The sequence below is a fragment of the Heterocephalus glaber genome, unplaced genomic scaffold (genome assembly GCF_053883595.1).
Source record: "Heterocephalus glaber isolate CG9 unplaced genomic scaffold, H.glaber_assembly_v1.0 deba00001608, whole genome shotgun sequence".
NCBI lineage: Eukaryota > Metazoa > Chordata > Mammalia > Rodentia > Bathyergidae > Heterocephalus > Heterocephalus glaber.
The window spans coordinates 28,336,058-28,354,209 of record NW_028258379.1 but is presented as its reverse complement, the minus strand read 5'-3'; the positions used below and the strand labels follow the sequence as shown (position 1 = coordinate 28,354,209).

General features: G+C 41.9%; 1 long non-coding RNA gene across 1 annotated transcript in view; it reads left to right on the top strand.

Annotated features, from left to right (window-relative positions):
- The first annotated feature begins 322 nt into the window (after positions 1–322).
- Positions 323–18,152, top strand: part of LOC110345963 (uncharacterized) — a 52,522-nt gene continuing 34,692 nt past the window's right edge. The window contains exon 1 of the long non-coding RNA XR_002389674.2: positions 323–4,136. This is a non-coding gene — a long non-coding RNA (uncharacterized LOC110345963). The remainder of the gene's footprint in view (positions 4,137–18,152) is intronic.

Sequence of the window (18,152 nt, the reverse complement as noted above, 5' to 3'; positions counted from 1 at the left end):
GGGCCAAACTCCACTAAAGGCCAAGGCTAAAGGAGCCCCATGGGTAGGTCAGCCTCGGGGTTCAGAGGAAGCTGGGGAAGCAGGAGAGAGAATCCAGTGGGGCCAGTGACTATACCCCCAACCCCAGCCTCTGGAAGCTGCTCAACCTTTGGGAGCATTTTGTTTCTTTGTTTAAAAAAACAATTTCTAATCTCTGGATATAACTGCAAGTGAGTGAGGAGGCCACATGCTTCCTCCAAGGCACCACTTAACTGAAGATTGGACTTCCTGAATGCCAGGCGTGCAGGGTCTGCTCTCATCTGAGGCACGAAGGGTGAGCAAATGAGTCTTTCTCTGTTGGCCCCTTTCCAGTTCCGTTTCCACGTCTCTATCCCCTGTTCTCTGTTGTCCTTGTCTAAGAAGCCACCATCTGGCTGCAGCCCGCCTAAAGAAGACATTGGTGAGCTGGGGACCTGGGGTACAGCCCCTGCTGCCTTAAGAGATGATTAGTGGCTGCTTGTTGGCAGATGTAGCTCAGTGGCATTTTAATATCCAAATGTCCCTCCTGCCTTATGAGGGAGCCCACAGACTATTGAAGGCGTCTCACACAGAGAGCCCTGATTGCCGCGACAATAATTTCCTTCAACAGCCATTAAAACACTTGTGAATGTGTTTTTAAAAAAGAAAAAGAAGAGAAAAGGTGGGAGGGGTGAGGGGGCCATCATCCTTCCTATTTCCTGGCAAATAGCAGTGTTCACGGGGTGAACTTTAACTAATCAGCTGGGATGTTAACATTGACTGTTCGAGGTTATTAGCGCATTGTCAGCGCCTGCTTCTCATCTTCAGCTCAGCCTGGGGACAGGGGTGGGGTTGACTCGGAGTCCCGTGAAGGCAACCCAGAGCCCTGAGACCCCCGGATGAAGTGGAGGCAGAGCCTAGGCCTCCTTGAGATGCATCCTCCTGCCCTCCGCAGGGCGGCCAGTGCTCCAGCCAGGGCCTGCTTCACCCCTGCGGTGGTCAGGACGTGCTTGCACCCTTAGGCATCCCCGGACAAATGTATGCGGAGGGCCTTCCCCACGCCAGGCCGGTCCGGCTCCACATGCTGGATCTGCGAGGCTCTGGCCGTGACACTCAGAGCAGATGTGGGTCAAGGGGCAGGAAAGGTCCCGGAGGCCCGGGTGGGCCAGACACTAACCTTTCCTATGAGTGGTTGGCCACCGCTGGGCCTGGCTCAGGGCAGTGACTGCTCATTGGTCTGGACGTATTTTAGCTTTTGACCGGTTGTCACAGTCGAATTTAATGTGCCCAGGGAAGAATACACACCAATCTCTTCCGTGTGGAGTTTACCTTCATGCAAGCAAGGAGACGCGGGCAGCTTTTCTTTTCCATCCTTGGGGATGCTTGGAAACCTTGCCAAAATAGAGAGACAACTTCATTTTCTGTGCCGGGCCTATGTGGAGTCTTTTAAAAATGATGAGAGTGCAGTCGCAGGCCACCAAGGCACAGGGGGCGCTCCAGGAACCCATTGGTCCTCCTAAGGCAAGGGCGGGAGGCCGCACTGCCTGTGCTGGGTCATCGAGACAGCCGTCGAGCTCGCCCTCTCCCGCTCCCACAAATGCAGGGGTTCCGAACAACTGTCTCAAAAAGGGCCTGTGTTCTGCTCCCTTTCCGTGCTCCTGTAGGGCTGAAATGAGGGCTATCCAGCAATCCAACCCCAACTTGCTGGCGTCGGCGTCATGCGTCACTTCGTCTAGGGCAGCGCCTTCCAGACCGTGGGTGGGGAGAGCCTCACTGGTGCACACAGAGCCTCGCCTGGGGAATCAGGGGAGTCCGGTGTCCTCCTTGGAAAGGGAAAACTGACATGGTTACTGTGAGCATCCCTGCTCCTTAAGTAGGGTTTTGAAAGCATTTTATAGAGCCATCCTTAACCTTAGTTCTGAGGATTGTTAGTGCAACCAAGAAGGGAGAAATGCAAAGGAAAGATGAGAAGGAGCCTGAAAATGCAGTTTTTCACTGACAAAGACAGTGGCAGTGGCATTATTTTTCTTAAAAATTACTATGTATCCTCTTCTGGGTTACTCTTAAAGCAAGTCTGCCAAAAATTGCCTTAAAATCGGTAATGTGATAACATACTAGTAAAAAGAGGAACTACACACAAAGGCATATAAACTATACAAGGGATTTGTGCATACACACCATTGAACAGAAAACATTGGAAGAGCACATACGTTAGTGATGTCTTTCAGAATTTAGAGGCAGACAAAGCTTTCCCATCTTTGAGACAATTTGTATTCAGAAACTCATCAGATATCCCTTCTTGCTTTAGCTCCTGGGAAGCTCAGGATTAAACTCTCATTTTAATAATGGTAGGATTACACTTAGGTCAGCGTTTCTCAGCTTTCAGCTAGAATCACTTAGGCAGCTTAAAGAAAAAAATCCCAATACCTAGACCATACCCTAGACCAGTGATGGTGAACCTTTTGGAGCTTTCAATGATACAAAGAGCCCACTGCCGCATGCGTGCCATAGGTTCACCATCACTGCTAGACTAAGGTACAATGTCTGGAAAGATGGAACCCAGGCACCCTACTTTTAAAGAGCCCTGAGTGATTCCAGTGTGATTCTGGGGCTAAGAACCAACACTCCAGGCAGTATATTTGACTTTCCCTTGTCAAAAAAAAAAAATCACTTTTATTTTTATTTATATTTATATTTTCCTTAGAACTAATTTTTATTTATGTGTAATCTTTCAATTTGGTTCTAGTTATTTTCCTGGTTTCTGGGACAAAATACCCAACACCCACAACTTAAAGGAGGAAAGCTTTATCTTGGCTCACAGTTGTAGAGCTTTCAGTCCATAGTCCAGAAGAGCAGCTCATGGCATGATGGCAGGAAACAGAAAGAAAGATCAAGGAGGAGGGAAGGAGAAAGACCCTTCCAGACCATCTTCCCAGTAACCCACCTCCTCCCACCAGGCTTCACCTCCCAACATCACATTAAGCTATAAACTCACTGGTGGAATAATCCACTGATGAGTATCATGTCCCCATGATCTGATTACCTTGAAAGCCCCACCTATGAGCATATGAGGCTTGGGAGGGACATCTTCATATAAGCTATAGCATGACTCTTGTAAATTGCTCCATGTCCTCTCTGGAACATGGTATGGTGCAGCAAAAAAGATAAATTTGTGTTTAAACCACAGGATACCCAGGCTTTGTGGGTTCAGCTGGGGGAATGTTCCACAGGGGCACGTGCCATGGGGAGGTGAGGGGCCTGTGACTCAGCCTGTCCACAAGAAAAGCTCACATTTCCATGTTAAAGAAAGGTACTATTCTTGGTTAGTAGCTTCCCTGACTGATACCCTATTTGTGAGTGGGCACAGTGTAAGGAGAAATCAAATTCTGCAAGAAATAACTTTCAGGAACATGTTGATACTTTTTTTTGTCCTAATCATCTGCAAAACTTGACCTGCTAAATAAAGCTTGTGTATAGGTCCAGGCCACTGGGGAAGACAGAGCAGGCTTCCTCCTAGTGGGAATTTCTCCATAGCACTTACTAAGATGGAGCAGGTGGGGACAGTCACCTCCTATTGGAATTGTGGTCACCGTTCCTGAGGGCATTTGTCCTAGGGCAGAGGAAGAATGAATGGACCTTTTCTTCTACTGAAGTTGTCCCCTTTTGAATTTGCACCTTATAAATCTGTCCCTGGTGCTTTTTAATCATGGTTATACATAGAACTGGATCAGTGGTGGGAAGTCTGGGTCTTGCCTTGAACCCCAGTTCCAATTCCAATGCTGGTGGAGGCAGAGAATAGAAACATGTGAACAAAGCCTTGTGAGAAAGAGGACCAGGGAGTGGTAGAGACTGATGAAATGGATCAGAACACTTGAGGGGTGTTCAATCTCAAACTAAAAGGGAGGGCTTAAAGAGTGGGCTGAGGGAGGAATTTGAAGGTGACAAGCGAGGTGCTGGGAAAGAAGACCCAAAGAGAGATGATGCCGCACGAATAACTTCATTGAGCTTTAAATTTTGTATCTGTAGGTAAGAGCATCAACCTTCGCCTAACTCAGGCAGAACCTTCAAACTCAGGAAACCGCACACTCATGGGACACAAGCAGGACTGGACAAGGCTGTGCTGGCAAATAGCCCAACAGGTACTGGGGAGAGAGAAGTAGAGGCACGTTAGCACGAGGGCCTCTGCCTCAGAGCCCCTCCTTGGATTAAGAGAGTCCCCTTACCCTCATGAAGGACAGCTCCCCATTGAGATCTGTAAGTAATGGTCACAGGCATCCAGGGTACCTGAAAAAACTCAAGGCTCACACTGGTTGGAACAGAAGTTTCTGGAATCTGTGAGTCTGATGTTAGCAGGCTCATTGCCCAGGAGACCAGACAAGAGAACTTAAAAATAGCATTTTCTATAATTGTTTGAGTCTCTGGGTGTTTAGTAACCATGTCTGGCAGTCTATACCCAAGACAGACGGGCTGTGGGGAAAGCCATTGTTAACATAAAATCGTTAGTTTAATAGGCTTGATGAAAAGGGTTGCGAGATGGGAATTTCCTCCTGCAGTATGTTCTCCACTCAAAACAGTTCCCAAAACCAGTAGGCCATGTTAATTATTGACTAAAATGCCCCAATATCTCTCACAGTGTTTTCCCTCTTAGAAAATGTTAGGGATCTAACAAACATTACCTCTAAAAATAGCTTGAAGTCCTAGAATTTGCATTGTCAAATGAGTCTACATGTCCCTTAGCCCTTGAATGATTTATTTTATCATTTGTATAGTTCTCTCATGACAACATACACACCCACACACATACACACACACATATGCCCATGGACACGTGGACACACACATATATGCAAACATGTTTTGCCATCTTCTGAAGAAAAGAAATGGCAGCTAATGGACTGAGAGCATGGAGTAGGAAAGACAGTTGGCAAGGCCAAGTGCTCAGTGATGTCAGCGTACTGAAGACCATCAGGCTAAGAATGACAATGCATTCTAAGCACAATGAACCAGAGTTAGGCAAACTCTACACAGAAGAGTATCACAAACCAGTCCTCCCGAACCCTCCCTGTGATGGGTTCAAAATGGCCAGAAAGTGTATGTCTGTCCCCTTTCCCCACTCCTTCATGAAGAGGGGAGTTCAAGCTGAGTGTAGTGGTGCACACATATGGTCCCAGAACTCTAGAAAGCTGAGACAGGAGGCTTACATGTTTGAATCCAGCCTGAGAAACTTGGTGAGATCCTGTCTGAAATGAAAAACAAGTACAGGGGATGTAGCTCAATGTGAAGGCCCTGAGTTCATTCCCCACTATTATTAAATAAATAAATACATAAATACATACATACATACATACATACATACATACATACATAAATACACACACAGTAGAAATAAACACAGTAGAGTTTACTTTCCCTTCCTGACTGGCCCTGAGATGGCATTAACCAAGTATAAGTGCCAGTAAAGGGGCTCACACCCTCAACTGGTCCAGCAGTGTTTTAGTTCAGGCTGCTGTAACAAAATGCTATAAACTGCATAGCTTTTAAATAACATAAATTTGTATCTCATGGTTTTGGAAGCTGGGAAGTCCAAGATCAAAGAACAAGCAGATTGGATGGCTGGTGAGGCCTCTGCTTCCTATATGGTGCCTCTTGCTGTGTCCTTACCTGGTGGAAGGGGCAAGGCCCATTTTTAAGGGACCTAATCACTTCCCAAGCCCTCGCCTCTTAATACTATCACATTGGGAATTAGATTTCAACACATGAATTTGGTTTAGACACAAAAATTCAGTCAACAGCAGGCATCTCCCCTTTCTGCTTTATGTGAGCCCTGAACTGCTAGGGAAGAAGTCTGGCTGCCTTGCAGAGGAAACCCCATGGTAAGGCGAGGACCCAAAACTCCACAGAGGATTAGGGAGGCTCTGTGGTCCAGTTCTGAGCACTCAAATGACTCTAGACACAGCTGTCATCTAGCCACAAACACACAAAAGGTTGCAAATATGACCAGCAGAAGGGCCACCTAGTCACCCATATTGAGAGATAAAATTGTCATTTTTTAAGCTTCTAAATTTTGTGATGGCTTGTTATATAGACAGAGCTTTGCAAAACACTACTCACAGAGATATGGCGAGCACATGTACTAAGCCATGGGGCAAGGCACTGCATCTGTGATATTGGCCATACCCGGCCTTGGTTTCCTACAGGCGATGGAATTAACAGCACTGAGAGGAGTCCAGGGTGGTACAACTGGGAGGTGGTGGAGCCTTTAGAAGGTGGGGCCTACTGGGAAATCTTTTGGCCACTGGGCATGTCCCCTTGAAGAGGAATGTGGGCCCTCAGTCTGTCCTGCTCTTGTCTACTTCCTGGCTAGGGATATAAGCATTTTGTTCCTACTCGTGGTCCCCCCATTATGTGCCAACATCTGCCAGTGCAGGCTCCATGCCTTCTTGTGCCTCCAGAACAGTGAGCTGATAAACCTTTACTCTTTATAAGTTTTTACCTTAGTTATTTTGTTGTAGTAACATGAAGCTGACTAATAAAACAGGTGATTGTTTTACTGACTTCATAACATCACTTTGTTGGCCAGTAACTCAAGAGAAGATTGTGTGACCCTAATCCCAGTTTGTTTTGAGAGGAAAAGGAACCAGTGGAACAGTTATAGGGCAAGAATTATGTACCAAGTCTGGGGCCAAGGACCCTCCAATGCTTTACTTGGTACACGTCTACGGAGAAAGGCTGGGTGCATGAAATCCTTAATTTCTATTTATAATTATCAGTCTGAGCCTTGAGTCACATGTTCTATTTCTTTTAATTTAACTGATTGTTAATTCAAAATACAATGGATATGTCAAAAATAATACAAGGGAAACTTACAGTAGAAGAATCCATTTATCATATTTATAACCTTTGGTAGAAGTGGAAATGTAGCCACATAAATGTTTGAACAAGTACATTTTCTCCCTTCAAATATGAATGTTCCAAGACGCATTTAAAATGTCCTTTCTCCTTGATTTTTTTGATTCACATTTCACCCTGACATCTGAGAAGCTTCAACCTAAGATCACAGTAAACCATTCCCTTCTTATTTAAAAAGTCAAGATTTAAGGCAGGAATTGTATTTGAATACACTGAAAGCTTGCAGAAAGAGAGAGAGAAAAAAGAGAGTCTGTGACTTTTAAGTACTTAGTTATTGTTGGTCTATAGAAAAAATCAGCTCCTGTCACTCATGAGGCACATAAAGGGGGTTTGAAGGAAAATGTTCATGGTAGGGAGGACCTGTTGTTTTCTGTGTCTCCTGACAAAGATTTAAACTGCTGTGAGATGAAAGGACTTCTCATCTCTGAGACTTGTTAAGCACCAGAATCAGCTTGAGTGATGATGAAATGCTCTTGTGTATATGTGTGTTTTCTAGAATGGCTTGGACACGCTAATACTTGAAGGCAGGGAGTCTGAGCTTTGTTATTCCTGCAACGCTTATTAATGAGCCACAATTCATTTATTTTTGAGTTGTGTTATAAATGAGGCCAGGGCCTGGTTCCAACACTGTTTAGATTGAAAGATTCTTTTGCAATTTTTTGTAAGTCACTGTGGTAATTAATAAAATATTGTACATATATGAGAACTCGTACATTAACAATTCCCCTTCCCTTTAGAATCTCTCTAGCTTTAGAGGGCAACACAATGGGTCTGAACTATATATATATGTAAACACATAATGTTTAAACATACATAAAGCAAAAAGTTGGGATGAGGGTGTGGTAGATTGTAAGATGGGGATGTAATAGATTTTAAACATTTTTTCCATCCCTCCATATTCTTGCCAAAATTCACTGGAACAGAGTCCCTCCCAGTCTTATGTGGCCACATTACTTTGGCCAATAAAATGTTGAATGCTTCAGATTTTAACTGTATTTGTATGGATTTCTTTGAACCTTTGTTCTCTAGTTTGGCCTTATGAGAAGAATCTGCCTCAGACAGTGGTTATAACCTGGATCTTGGCAAAAGGTGTAGCCTGAAGCCAAGCCATCATACCTAACTCACAAAATTTTGATTGAGAAATGAACATTTGTTGGTATAAGCCACCAGAGATTTAGGGGAGATGTTTGTTACACAGTATCAACTCAGCAATTGCTGACTAACTTAAGTGCTTACTGATGATTTTTAAAATTAATTTTCTTTTACTAGATCTACATTTCCACTTTTTTTATGATGAAAAGAATGGTAATTTATTTAGTCAATAATTATGTATTGAGAGCTTACTGTAAGTCTGCCCCGTACTAGATCTTGAGAATAAATTAGTAAGAAAAAGAATCAATGTATCTGCCCTGGTGGAAAAGAAAATCTAATAGGAGAAATGGGCATTTGTGGAGTTATCACACACACAAATATAAAACTGCAACTATGGTAAGTGTTACACATGGCAGGTGTATGAGGCTAGGAGTGTGGAGAGAGCAGAATTATGATTTAGACAGAAATATCAGGAACAGTTTCACAGAAAAAGTGATGACTGAGCTGAGATCTGGAGAATGGGAGTCATTCAAGTGAAGTAGTATAATAGAAGGGATTTTGGGGAAAATATTTGTTTTTATTTGGGGAGGGGACTTAGGCCTGACTGCTATAACCTGAATAGATTGTATTTTGCCTGAGGAGCAAGTTACCACTGAACTGGATATTAATAGCCTCCCTGTATATCAGAGATAACTAGCTGTCCATTGAATTCACAACCCTCCCTCCTACAGTATGAGGTTATTGTTGGGAAGTGGCTGCAAATAACCAGGGATGTATTTCCTGAAACCCCTGTGACCAGGTGCCATTGTTCATTTCTTTTTCTTTTGGTACTGGGGATTGACCTCAGGACCTTATGCTTTTTTTTTTTTTTTTTTTTTTTTGACCTTATGCTTTTGAGGCAGGCGGCAGAACCACTGAGCTAAATCCCCAGCCCCCAGGTGCCATTGTTCTTGCCTGCAGTCACAATGATAGGTATTATTTCTGGGCCAAGTTCATTAGAAGCAGGTGCCTTTTCCATATTGACCAACAGTGGATTAAATTGACAATGAATTCTTTTTGTGGTGGAGCCACAGAGGGAAAAAGGCTGTGACTCTTAGTGACCACGTGGTGGTGGAAAGCTGTCAACTAACCAACAACACCCACCTTAGAACACCCATTCATTGCTATGTGAGCAAGAAATAACTAGCAAGTCAAGCTGTGAAAATCTGGAAACCAACTTGTTATAGCAGTCGTGTTACCTTGACTAACAGAACATATATTTTTATAATGGATTCAGGGCTCTCTGGCTCACACATGCGTGTAGCCAACATTTTAACTAGTTGGAATATTTCCTTTGTGACTCAGTTTCCTTTCCCCCCACCAGGTAGAAAGGGTCTTTATTGTGTGGGTCCTGCTTGTGTCATAACTGATGGGTGAGCTTGGCAGAACTGCTTGCTTTTATATACAGTACTATTAATTTTGTTTGCTTCTCCACTTTCATGAATTCTCAAGGGTGATGCTGACATTTTCAGCATAAGGAATGTTTTACACAAATCAGAGGTACTCTGCTGGAACTTGAAACGTATTTTCTTTTGAAAGAAATAGCTTATTTGCTCAAATAAATCTAAAAGGCCATTTTTGTGAGGGTGGAGGCCAAACCGAGGAGCCTGATTTGGGAGGCAATGGGGAGCCACTGGAGGCTTTCTAGTACGAGAATGATATGGCAGAAGAGGTGTTTTAGGAAGATGAATCTAATAGTAGCACACAGAAGAAATGAGAAATAAAATAGCTCACAGGCATAGGGACCAACTGTTGCAACAATCCAGCCATGAAATAAAGAGGCCTGGGCTGGGATGGTGCCCATGGGAATAGAAACAGGTGAATACGTGAGGCTGAAGCAAGAAAAGAGCAACACTTGACCACCACTCACCACTCATTGACTGCTCTCTCCAAACCTCAGAAGTTTGTACATATGGCTCCATCAGCCAGTTGTCCCTGTAAAAATAGCAAAACTGGTGGAATTATTAAAGTTATGGAATTGTGTTTTAAGTCATGTTTATAAGAAAGAAAGAAGTAATTGCTCCGATAAGTAGAAATGAGACAAATCAACAACTTCCCCAAATCATTTTTGTAGTCGTCTACCATCTAGGGAAGAAAGGATTGTATATCTTGGTTGGAAGAAGAAATTACATACTTAAACATGTTTTTATGCCAGAAAAAGAAAAAAGTTAAAGGTATAGGGACTAGCAAGAAAGGAAAGAGAATGTCTGACAATGTTTTATAGAAGCATTGGAAAATGGCTTTTGTGTGTTTTACCAGGCTGAATCCTGGCTTTGCTTGTTTTGTACCTTTGGACAACTTGGTTAACTTACTTGTATTCAATTTTCTCATCTACAAAATGGAGTTGAAAACAGAAATTCCTGCACCACTGGGTTGTTCGGATTAGTAAGTAAGGGACTGCATATAAATTATTTAGTACATGGTAGAGATCTAGCACTCTATAAATATTAGTTTTTATCATTCCTACCAAATTCCAAACAGAGGCAAAGTTCTGCATGGAGAAAGACATATTAAGTTTCCAAACCACCCAGCTCTTGGATGAAATGAGGTGGACATTGGTAGGTCAGGGGTTGGCAAGTTATGATTCACAGACACAGTCCCAGCTGCCTGCTCCCTGTATTTGTATGTAGTTTTACTGGGACATGGTTACACTCATTTGACTGTGCAAGGTCTATGGATGCTTTTATGTGACAATGATAGACTTGAAGAACATGACAGAGGTCATCTGGCCTGCAGAGTCTAAAATCTTTACTATGGAGCACTATATTAGTCTGTAGGGCCAAGGTAACAAAGCACCACAGGCTATGTAACTTAAACAACAGAAATTTATTATCTCACAGTCCTGGAGGCTGGAAGTTTGAAATCAAAGTTGGTTCATTCTGAGGTTCTAAGGCAGTCTTTGTTCCACGCCTCTCTCTGGGCTTCTAGTGATTGTTAGTAATCCTTGGCTACTCCTTGGCTTATAGAAGTGTCACTCAATCTCTGCCTTAATCCTACATGACATTTTCCCTAAGTGTATGCCTGTGTCCAACTTTGTCCTTTTATCAGAACACCAGTCACTGAATGAGGGGTCCACCCTACTCTAGTATAACTTCATCTTTTTTTAAATTAAATAACTTTATTATCAAACACACATACATACAAAAAATTAAAACCATTCAAAGAAGAACAATGCAAGGGGAAAAATACTAAAATAATATTCAAATACAGTAGAACGCAACCAAAACAAAACTGAAAAGCACTTAAACATTTTTCCATATAACTTAGAAAAGCATCTCAAGCACCAACAAAACACCAGAGGATGTGATTTGTTTCAGAAAGGTCCCCCAAACCAACATTGAACAAATAATGATCTGGAAAAAAACTCCAGTTAACAGACTCCACATAAGCCAAACTTCTCCCTAATTTAAATTTCGATACAGATGACTTCATTTTAATTAATTACATTGACAATGACCCTGTTTCCAAATAAGGTCACATTCTGAGATACTGGGGGTTAGAATGTCAACATGTAAAACTTGGAGGGTTACAATTAAATCCAGTGCTTGCTCTTTGCAGAAAAAGCTTGGCAACTCCTGCTGTGGAGAAACTGTACAGCTTTGTCACTCATCTTGTGAGCTGGATTGGACCCCGAAGTACAGAAACTGAACTAGATGTCTAAACTCCCTCTGTTCCTAGGTGGAGCTGCTGAGCTTTGGAGCCAAGCAGAATGATCCATTAGGCTCACCAGGCTGCGCTCACACAGGCAGGCATCATGCAGAACAAGATGTCACCGTTCCCTGCTCAGGAACTTCTGGTGGCTTTCCTCACACTTAGAGCCAGTTGTGGCTCCTTCCTCTGACCCACAAGGCCCTGTGTGTGGACTGGCCCTGTCTTTCTTTCTGACCTCATCTCTCACTCCTTTTCCTGCCCACTGAGCTGTAGGAATAGGCCTACTTCCTGTTCCTCAAAGGCGCATGGTCCTCCCTATCTTGAGGGCCACACCCACCTCTCTTCTTCCAGCTGCCTTCTGCCTACTACTTAGAACTCACTTTAAATATCAGCCCCTCAGAGAGGCTTTCCTTCTCTACTTGACTTCAGCCACTTCCCCTTCTCAGTGCTTGATTTCATTCCACTGGAGCATTTGCCAAGGTCTGAATGTGGTCTCGGTGTGTCCTCCAAAGGCTCATATGCTAGAAGCTTGGTTTCCCACTGTGGTAGTGTTGGGGTGAACCTGTAATAGGTCGGCCTGATAGAGTGTAATTGGGTCACTGCCCTCAGAGGAAATCAGTGCTAGTCTCATGTGGTAAATTAGTTCTGGAAAGAATGGGTTTAGCAAGTTCAGCTGTTCTGGCTCTCTCTCTTTTGCTTCCAATATCACCATGTGATTTTTCTCTCTTGTATGCACTCTCACAATGAAGCCATCTGCTATGTTGTGAAGTAGCCAGAAGGCCCTCATGAGAGCAAAGCAGATTCCATGCTCTTTTTTTTTTTTTTTTTTTGTATTAAATTCTTTTATTGGTACATTGTGGGTATACAACACAATTACATTTCTCATTGGGAATTGTACCTTTATATAATGCATCTTGGTTCTTATTTTTTCCCCATTCCTAGCCCTCCTTTCACGCCCTCCATCCTTCCCTATTTACAACGACTTTATTTCCATTTTTCCCATTTCTCATCATTATTTCCTTTCCCTTCTTTCCTTTCCCCTGCCCCTCCCACTACCCCTACCCCTTTGGACCTTTTCTTCCTATTTTACATTTTCGATTATTCATTCTAATCATTGGTACATTTTAGGTATACAATATAATGACATTCATCATTGGAAATTTGCACCTTTACATAGTCTCTCTTGGTTCTTACTTTTCACCCTTGCCCAGCCCTCCCTTCAACCCCTCCAGTCCTCCCTATTTACAAAGATTTTGTTCCTATTTTTCCATTTTCTCATATAAATCCCATTCCCTTCTATCCTTTCCCCTAGCCCTCCCACTTCCTTCCCCTTTGCCCCTTTTCTTCCTATTTCACATTACCTATTATATATTTAGTCCTTATTTACACTTTCAGTGTCTCACACCAGAGAAACTATTCAGTGTTTACACATGTGTGTCCTATTTATTTCACTTAAGAGTATTGCCTCAATGTGCATCCACTTAGCTATAAATGTCTCTAATTTCTCATTTTTTATGGCTGAGTAGTACTCCATTTTATAAAAAAAAACCACATTTTCTTTATCCAGTCTCCAGTTGATGGGCATTTGGGCTGTTTCCAAGTATTAGCTATTACAAATTGTGCTGCTATGAACATGGGCACACATATATCACTGTGGTATGATTCTTTTAATTCTTTGGGGAAGATCCCCAGCAGTGGAATAGTGGGGTCAAATGGGACTTCCAGTCCTAGTTCTTTGAGGTATCTCCATACTAATTTCCACAGTGGTTGCACCAGTCTACACTCCCACCAGCAGTGGAGCAGGGTTCCTCTTTCCCCACAGCCCTGCCAGCATTTATTGGTTGATTTCATGATAGCAGCCATTCTTTCTGGAGTGAAGTGGAATCTTAGTGTTGTTTTCATTTGCATCTCTTGAATGACCAGTGATGTTGAACATTTTTTCATGTATTTATTTGCTATTTCTCCTTCTAAGTCTGAGAAATGTCTGTTCATTTCAGATGCCCATTTTCAGATTGGGTCTTTAAATTTGGGAAGTCTGATCTTTTAAAGTTCTTTATAGATTCGGGATAGTAGACCTTTGTCTGAGGAAGAGCAGGTGAAGATTTTTTCCCACATTGTAGGTTGTCTCTTCACACTGCTGGTGGTTTCTCTTGCTGTGCAGAAGCCTTTTAATAAGAAGAGACCCCACTTGTTGATTGTTTGTGCTAGTTCATGGGCAACTGAGGTTTTGTTCATAAAATCTTTTCCTAAACCGATGTCTTCAAGGGTTCTACCTAACCTCTGTTCCAACTGGTTCAGAGTTTCTATTTTAATATTTAGATCTTTAATCCATTTTGATTTTAGTTTAGTGCATGGTGAGAGATATAGGTCTAGTTTTAATCTTTGGCAAGTTGAAGCCCAATTTTTCCAGCACCATTTATTAAAGAGGCTATCTTTCCTCCAGTGAGGGTGTTTGGCTTCTTTGTCGAAGATGAGATGGCTGAGTGTGTCTGGCATTGTTTCTGCATCTTCTAATCTGTTCCACTGGTCCTCAAGTCTGTTTCTTTGCCAGTACCATGCTGTTTTTATCACAGTAGCTTTGTAGTAGAGTTGCAGGTTGGGGATTGTGATACCCCCTACCATGTCTCTGTTACCTAGAATTGCTTTTGCTATTCTGGGTCTCTTCTTGCTCCAAATGAATTTTTGGATTGTTTTCTCGAGGTCTATGAAGTATGCTGCTGGGATCTCAATTGGAATTGCATTAAATCTATATAGCAGTTTTGGAAGTATGGCCATTTTCACTATATTAATCCTTCCTACCCAGGAGCAGGGGATGTCTGTCCATTTTCTGATATCATCTTCAATCTCTCTTTTCAGAGTGCCATAGTTTTCAGAGGAGAGGTCTTTGATTTCTTTCATTAGGATGATTCCTAGGTATTTCAGTTTTTTGGATGCTATTGTGAAAGGAATTATTTGTCCTATTTCTCTCTCAGTGAGTCTGTCATTGGTGTAGAGGAAAGCTATTGATTTTTGTGTGTTGACCTTGTAACCAGCTACTTGACTGAATTCAGTTATTAAGTCTAGAAGACTTTTGGTGGAATTCTTGGGGTCTTCTATATAGAGTATCATGTCATCTGCAAATAATGACAATTTGACTTCTTCATTACCTATCTTTATTCCTTTTATTTCTTTCTCTTGTCTAATTGTCGTGGCTAATGTTTCCAGGACTATATTGAACAAGAGTGGTAATAGTGGACACCCTTGTTTTGTTCCTGATTTAAGTGTGAAGGATTTCAGTTTTTGACCATTTAGTATGATTTTGGCTGTTGGTTTTTCATAGATGGCTTCTATCAGTTTGAGGGAGAGACCATCTATTCCAATTTTTTGTAGGGTTTTTATCATAAATGCATGTTGGATTTTGTCAAATGCTTTTTCTGCATCTATGGAGATAAGCATATGGTTTTTGTCCTTGGCTCTATTGATATAGTGTATTACATTGATTGATTTTCATATATTGAACCATCCCTGCATCCCTGGGATGAATCCCACTTGATCAGGGTGTATGATCTTCTTGATGATCTTCTGCATTCTGTTTGCCAGTATCTTATTAAGGGTTTTTGCATCTATGTTCATTAGTGAGATTGGCCTATAGTTCTCTTTTTCAGTTGGGTCTTTCTCTGCTTTGGGGATCAAGGTGATGCTTGCTTCCAGGAATGAATTTGGGAGTATTGCTTCCCTTTCAGTTTCACTGAAGAGTTTAAACAGTAGTGGCAGCAGTTCCTCTCTAAATGTCTTGTAGAATTCAGCAGTGAAGCCATCAGGGCCTAGGCTTTTCTTAGTTGATAAGTTTTTAATTACAGTTTCAATTTCATTGGTTGATATTGGGTTGTTCAGAGTTTTTAGGTCTTCTTCATTCAACTTTGGTAATTCATATGTATCTAGGAATCTGTCCATTTCTTCAGTGTTGTCCATCTTATTGGCGTATAGGTTCTGGAAGTAGGTATTGATGATCCTCTGGATTTCTGCTGGGTCTGTTGTAATTTCACCCTTTTCATTCCTAATTGCATGGATTTGGGCCTTTTCTTTCCTTTTTCTGACAAGGTTGGCTAAAGATTTGTCAATTTTGTTGATTCTTTCAAAGAACCAACTCTTGGCTTCATTGATTTTTTGTATCGTTCTCTTAGTCTCCATTGCATTGATTTCTCCTCTGATCTTTATCATTTCCTCCCTTGTATGAGCTTTGGGGTTGTCCTGGTCTTCTTTTTCTAGAAGCTTGAGGTTCAGCATCAGGTTGTTTAATTGGGCTCATTCTGTTTTCCTAATATGTGTATTCACTGCTATGAATTTCCCTCCTAAGACAGCTTTCACTGTGCCCCATAGATTCCGATATGTTGTATTGTCATTGTCATTTAATTGAAGGAACTGTCTGATTTCTTCTTTCATTTCCTCTGTGACCCATTGGTTATTCAGAAGTGTGTTATTCAATTTCCATGTGTTTATGAAATTTTTTGAGTTTCTTTTGCTATGGATCTCCAATTTCATCGCACTCTGGTCTGATAATATACAGGGCATAACTTCAATTCCTTTGCACTTACTTAAACAAGCTCTATGTGTGAGTATGTGGTCTATTTTGGGGAATGACCCATGTGCAGCTGAGAAGAATGTGTATTCTGATTTTGTGGGGTGGAAGACTCTGTAAACATCTGTTAAGTTCATTTGTTCAAGAGTTCAATTGAGTTCTAGTATTTCATTACTTATTTTTAGTCTAGTTGATCTATCTATTTGTGACAGTGGGGTGTTAAGGTCCCCCACTACAATTGTATTAGTGCATATATGACTTTTCATGTCCATTAGTATTTGTTTTATATAGTTGGGTGCACTAGTGTTTGGTGCATAGATATTTATGATTGTCATCTCTTCCTCTTGGATTCTTCCCTTTACAAGGATGTAGTGTCCTTCATTGTCTCTCTTAATCAGTGTTGGTTTGAAATCTACTTGATCTGCAAAGAGGATAGCTACTCCTGCTTTTTTTCAGGTTCCTGTCACATGGAGTATTGTTTTCCACCCTTTAACTTTCAGTCTATGAGTTTCCTTTTGAATTAAGTGTGTTTCTTGTATGCAGCATATTGTTGGATTTTGCTTCTTGACCCATTCTGCCAGTCTATTTCTTTTGATTGGTGAATTGAGACCATTAACGTTGATGGTTATAACTGAAACATACTGACTTGTCATTGCCATGACTTTTTCTTTTTGTTGGGTTCTCCTCCTTTACATTGAATTTCTTGTCATGCCAGATGGGTTCATTCTGCTTTGCTTCCTGGAGTTGTGATCCCCAATGTCTGTTCCTAGGCTATTGTGTAAAATTCTTTGGGATGCTGGTTTGGTATTCACGAAGTTCCTAAGGTGCTCTTTGTCATGAAAGTATCTCATTTCTCCATCCATTTTGAAAGATAGTTTCGCAGGGTACATCAATCTGGGTTGGAGGTTGTTTTCTTTTAGGGCTTGGAATATGTCACTCCAAGCTCTTCTTGCCTTCATGGTTTGTGTTGAAAAGTCTGCTGTGATTCTGATGGGCTTTCCTTTGTATGCGATTTGTTTCTTTTCTCTGACTGCTTGGAGAACTTTGTTCTTCTGTTGTGTTTCTGGAATCTTAACAATTATATGCCTATGTGTAGATTTTTTTTTATCAAGGCTATTTGGAGTCCTATATGCCTCACTTATCTGTATGTCAAGCTCTTTTCCCCTGCTTGGGAAGTTTTCTGCCATTATTTCTGTGAAGAGATTTTTTATGTCATCTGCACTCTCTCCTGTTTCTTCATTGAGCCCAATCAGTCTTATGTTATTCTTCTTTGCATCATCTAGCAGCTGCTGGATTGATTTCTCATGTTCCCTTATAATTTTAAAGCAATTTTTCTTTTCCTGGTCACTAATTGCAATCTTATCTTCTATATCTGGAATTCTGTCCTCACATTGGCTCATTCTGCTGTGTAGACTTTCAATGCAGTTTTTCATGTCCTGGAAATCTATTTGCATCTGTTTTATGGATTCCATTTGTTTCCTATGTTGGGATTCCATCATGTTCCTGAGCTCCTCTCTAGATTTATTAATCATGTCTTGCACTAAGGGCACAATTTCTCCTGTTATCTGAGAAATTATTTCCGATTTCATTTTTTCCAGATCCCCTTTTGTTGCCAGTTCAGTGGGTCCAGGTGGTTGAGTATCAGAGTGTTCCATCTCATTTCCCTTTGGGGTTGCTGTAGGTGATCTGGAAGTCTGGTTTTGAGACTTATTTATGTGTTTTCTCATTTTGACTGGGCCAGGGGGCTGTTAGTGCCTGCACAGATTACCTCCTCTGAGCTGGGTGAGGTGGGCCAGGGGCCAGGAGCAGTGGTAGGAATGGTGACCCCAAAGCCCTTTCCTGTGGGCTGAGAGCAGCAGGAGGGATGGTGGCCAGGAAACCCCTTCCTCTGGACCAGGAGCAGTGG